Below are 6,091 nucleotides of genomic sequence, written 5' to 3' on the forward strand. Positions count from 1 at the left end.
TGAGTCAACTTAAAATAATCTGTTACCTGGCTGCCTTAAAAAATGTAAGTTCAGTCAACGCAAAAAAAAGTGTAGTCAACTTAAAATGTTAAGTTGTGCTAAGTGACAACTTATATACAGTATTTGAGATGATTCAACTTAAAATTTTAAGGCAGGTGGGAAACAAGCCCAGCTTTTAAGTTTAACAAACCAAATTTTTAGTCAACTCAAATAGTTGTGACTTAGTACAACTTAACATTTCAAGTTGACTAAACTTATTTAAGTTGACTGAACTTAAAATTTTAAGGCTGCAGGGTAACAAATTATGTTAAGTTGACTCAACATTTTTTCAGTGTAGGGGCATTCATTTTAAAGTTAAATGCATCAATCTAGATACTTTTGGAGCAAAATTAAGGAAACCAACCCCTATCCAGTGATCCAACTGAAGAGAGTAAAAAAATCATGACTTAGCCGCAAACCTCTTTCTAGTTGTAAGTGTTACAGTTCACATGTTTTTTTGTTGTTGTTGTTGTTGTTGTTTTTTGCAGTACATCTGCACTGTAAAATCAGTGTAAATGAAAAATGAACAACTACTGTACTACTGTAAGTTACACTACTGTAGTAAAGTACAATACTGTCTTAATTTCTTTCTAGGTTTCTCTGTCTCATTAAATAAATCCAGTGAAATGCTGTAATCTGTCCACAAATAATGATAATAAAAATGAAATTATGCACAAATATGTAAAAATAAAGCATAACTGGTACATACTACACTTCCGAATGAAGACTCTTGAGTCCCACAACTAAATAGTGGCCTACAGTATTAAAACACAATAAATATACATAAATTATTATTATTTTTATTATTATTATTTCCAGCATTTGTACGACCGATATTAAAATCTTAAAATAATAATAAGAATAATATTAAACAAAAAACTTGCACAGCATAACCAACCCAAAGAAAAGAAAAGACTGAAACACAATGCATATGTAACATTTCTGGATTATTTACAAGACCAGTTTTACTGCACACAGCTCAGACTTTTTGAGAAGAGCAAGTAAAAACAGGAGCTTCACAGTGAGACAACACATACTATAAAATCACCCCCAGGTCCAGATTTACTTCTCCTTCTACAGAACAGACAGAGATATAAATAAACAGACAGGCAGAACTAAATATGCTTTCAATAAAACTCAAAACACTTACAGTTTATGAAAGAATTATATTTACCTTATCCTTTAAATCAGTGTCACTGGAGTCTATTTGAAACAAAAATTTATTAATGAATAAATCTCCTTCATTTTTACATTCTTGAATATTTAATCATTCCAGGGCATCTCATATCACAAACACAGCTGTATTCTAAATATACTACAATATGATATTTTTTATCATTCTAATGTCATTTCAGTTTAAAAAGTGCACTTTTGTGATGGAGTGACGCTAGAAAAAAAACACTGACTTACCAGAAGAGCTGAATGTCCAGGAAAAAAACTTTATAATGCCATACAGAACAAGTGCAACAGCAACCATTGCCATCGAGTCCTCAACAGAAGGAGCACTGACACCTGATATCAACAAAAACATCAAATCAGGACATGTAGAACTCTCTAAATGACATACATATTTCATACATACAGTGGGGCAAATAAGTATTTGATACACTGCTGTAGCATCTGGACCAATCAGACATGCCTTAATTGTTACATTTAACAAATAGTCTTTAAACCCAACAAGCCAGCTATATGCTGGAGCTCTGGAGACAACCCCCCAAAGCAGCTAACACCCCAAAAGGGCTCAGTTGCCAGGACGACAATCTGATAAGAGTTTTTTTTGCCCAGAGGAATGCACATTTGCCCATGCTACATTTGCCCATAGGAAAGAAACAATGCCTATAGAAAGAGACTCTTTCCTATTCATTCACAGACAAACCTTTCTTTGACCTTCCTATCACACATAGCCAGGTCATTGTGTACAGTATTACTGCATTGTATTTTAATTTTGTCTGTTGATATGATAGATGACTAGCCGTATAACCCACGTATGCCATGTTTGGTCTCTTTGAATTTGTATTTTGATCATCTAAATGATGGTGTATATTATATGTTGATACCTTTGCTACATGTTAGTGTTTTAAGAAACCTTAGTAGTTTCTGCATCAACACCCAATCGAATTACATATGCAAAATACCATGCTCACAGACAAAGAGTCGTAAACTTTCCCTCCAAAGGTGAAAGTTACAATTGGTTCTTGGACCTCCTGGAGGCACGGCCTCCAGAGAGCTTAAAGGCATCAAACGATTGATCACCTCTCTCTCCCTTCACTCTACGCTCTCTTCTGCAAAACCCTCCGATTGCAGCCCATGTGGAGGAACCCACGGGGAGCCTGAGCCGGCACAGGGCGTGCCCGGCAGGCCCGACAGACCCCAACATACAGAACTGTGGCTCTCGACCACAAAGAGCCAGACATTTCCACTCAACCCTCGAATTCATCTTCATGACTCGCCTCAGACTGTCAGTGGTTCTATTAGAACCTAAGAAGATGAGCTAGAACTCTTCAGGAAGAGTGGCACGCACTTCCCTAAGTGCGTGCCAGGCCTTGCGGCCTTGTCTTTCCATTCCCCAAAGATCACAGGACTTCAGCGGGATCCCTCTCAGCTCTTGGTTCTTCGTCACTTTCCACATGGGACAAACTCCCAGTCACCATCGAGTCAGAACTTCTTTGGAGTTCATCACTCTTCAGACCCGGAAGAACGTGATCACGATTCCAAAACCACCACTGCTCCAACCATCAAGACTTTCACCAGAGACTGCATTCAGACACTTGTTCAATGACCAAGGCAATGCAAGTATCGTACATTTAACTAAACAGAACAGAGGTTTAGTATAAGCTGTAGACAGCACTGATGGTTTCACTCAGGTAGTTAACTGACTCTTTTCATAACTTCATTTCCTTGTCTCTCTCTAACTGCTTCTCACTGACCCTTCCCCTATGTATGAGTGATTTCATGTTTGTTTGTTTAGACTAGTTATGTGTTAGTCCTTCGTTAATAAAACTCTTGTGCACAAATTATATGAGTGTTGATTCTGATTCTGCCTTGCAAATTAATGTCCCTTTACAATTCCGATTCGAGCTACATGCTCTAATGCAATGGTACTTTAAAAAAGTTATTTTCTGTGGCCAAGAAAATATCATTTCTTAGAGTTGATATAAAAATTATACTGAATGTTCGCTGGGCGAACAGATTTGTTGATGGAAAATTAATTCTGCTACAGTTACTACTGGCAGCTGATATAAATAATTGTAATTAATCATGATTAATTGTAATTATTTATATACATTTCCCTTTGAGCTAAATCACTGCACTGCTGATTTTTCAAGTTTTCCCACAAGAATGGAGAGATCTGTAATTTTCATCGTAGGTACACCTCAACTGTGAGAGACAGAATCTAAAAAAATCCAGAAAATCACATTGTATGGTTTTTAAATAATTAATTTCCATATTATTGCATGAAATAAGTATTTGATACAGTAGAAAAATAGAACTTAATATGTGGTACAGAAACCTTTGTTTACAATTACAGAGGTCAGGCATTTCCTGTAGTTCTTGACCAGGTTTGCACACACTGCAGCAGGGATTTTGGCCCACTCCTCCATACAGTTCTTCTCCAGATCTTTCAGGTTTTGGGGCTGTTGTTGGGTAACACAGAGTTTCAGATCCCTCCATAGGTTTTCTATTGGGTTCAGGTCTGTAGGCCACTCCAGGACCTTGAAATGCTTCTTACGGAGCCACTCCTTAGTTGCTGTGTGTTTGGGGTCATTGTCATGCTGGAAGACCCTGCCACGACCCATTTTCAATGCTCTTACTGAGGGAAGGAGGTTGTTGCCCAAAATCTCACAATACATGGCCCCATCCATCCTCCCCCCTATACGTTGCAGTCGTCCTGTCCCCTTTGCAGAAAATCACCCCCAAAGCATGATGTTTCCACCCCCATGCTTCACTGTTGGGATGGTGTTCCTGGGATTGTACTCATCCTCCTTCTTCCCCCAAACACGGCGAGTGGAGTTTATACCAAAAAGTTCTATTTTGGTCTCATCTGACCACATGACCTTCTCCCATGCCTCCTCTGGATCATCCAGATGGTCTTTGACAAACTTCAGACAGGCCTGGACATGTGCTGGCTTGAGCAGGGGGACCTTGCGTGCACTGCAAGATTTTAATCCGAGACGGTGTAGTGTGTTACTAATGGTAACCGTTGAGACTGTGGTCCCAGCTCTCTTCAGGTCATTGACCAGGTCCTCCTGTGTAGTGCTAGGCTGATCCTTCACCTTTCTCAGGATCATTGGTAGTCCACAAGGCGAGATCTTGCATGGATACCCAGTCCAAGGGAGATTGACAGTCATCTTGAATTTCTTCAATTCTAATAATTGCGCCAACAGTTGTTGCCTTCTCACCAAGCTGTTTGCCTATTGTCCTGTAGCCCATCCCAGCCTTGTGCAGGTCTACAATCTTGTCCCTAGTGTCCTTAGACAGCTCTTTGGTCTTGCCCATAGTGGAGAGGTTGGAGTCTGATTGATTGAGTATGTGGACAGGTGTCTTTTATACAGGTAACGAGTTCAAACAGTTGCAGTTAATACAGGCAATGAGTGGAGGATAGGAGGGCTTCTTGAAGACAAACTAACAGGTCTGTGAGAGCCAGAGTTCTTGCTGGTTGGTAGGTGATCAAATACTTATTTAATGCAATAAAATGGAAATTAATTATTTAAAAATCATACATGTGTGATTTTTAGAGTTTTTTTAGAGTCTCTCACAGCTGAGGTGTACCTACGATGAAAATTACAGAACTCTTCATTCTTTGTAAGTGGGAAAACTTGAAAAATCGGCAGTGTATCAAATACTTATTTGCCCCACTGTATATATACAAAATATGAATATATTAAAAGAAAAAAGTTTTTTTTTCCACAGGTATACACTCTCTGACATATTCCTTTACTGCTGTGTCTGAAGACATTGACTTCCCAGAGTTCACTACTGTTGGTCTGGTCGATGAAGAGCAGTTTATGTACTTTGACAGCAACACAAAGAAGGTTATGCCAAAAAGAGAGTGGATGAAACAGAAGGAAGGAGCAGATTACTGGGACACACAAACTCAGCTCACAGCTGGAACTCATCACATGTTTAGAAACAGCATCCAAGTTGCAAAAGATCGGTTCAGCCATTCAACAGGTATGTTCATCATGAACACACACTCCTTTGGGCACTTTAGATACAGAAGAAATAAGTAATTATATGAGACAACAAGATGTCAAGTGGCATCTGCAATAGAGGGTTTGCACTTACGTCACAATTTGTGATTTGGACAGTTACCCGGATGTGCGTGCATTTTGGTGATACTCAGATGTAAACAACAGCATGGATTGGATGGTTAATGTACGACTGAATACGTTGTTCTGCTAATTTATGCTGAACCACAGAAAAAAAAACACATGGAAGCTGCTAAATCATACACTGTAAAAAATAAAAAGTTGAGTCAACTTAAAAATTTAAGGTAATCTGCTGCAAAGCAATTTTGAGTTTATTCAACTTTAAAGGATGGAAGTTGTGCCAACTCATATATAAAAGTTCACTATAAGTTGAGTGAACTACCAGTCTTTTTAAAAATGAGTTGGCACAACTTAGTTCTTGAAGTTCAGCAAACTCAAAAAAGCTTTGCAGCTGGGTACCTTAAAATTGTAAGTTGACTGAACTTAGTGGCACAACTTAGTTCTTGAAGTTCAGTAAACTCAAAAAAGCTTTGCAGCTGGTTACCTTAATATTTTAATTTGACTAAACTGAACTTCAAGAACTAAGTTGTGCCAGTTATTTTTTGCTTGAAGTTCAGTAACCTCAAAAAAAGCTTTGCAGCCTGTTGCTTTAGTATTTTAAGCCAACTCAACTGCATTTTTTACTATCTAAATGTATAACTTTAAATCTTACATCCAGACTCTAAGCCACATTGTATGCTCCTCCACATCCTTTAAGAATACAAATGCACGCAGTATGAACAATATAAATATAACACAAACAAGATTTTGTCATCATTACAGAAAGTATTTATTGGCATTCT

This window comes from Labeo rohita, chromosome 19, assembly GCF_022985175.1.
Source record: "Labeo rohita strain BAU-BD-2019 chromosome 19, IGBB_LRoh.1.0, whole genome shotgun sequence".
Classification (NCBI taxonomy): domain Eukaryota; kingdom Metazoa; phylum Chordata; class Actinopteri; order Cypriniformes; family Cyprinidae; genus Labeo; species Labeo rohita.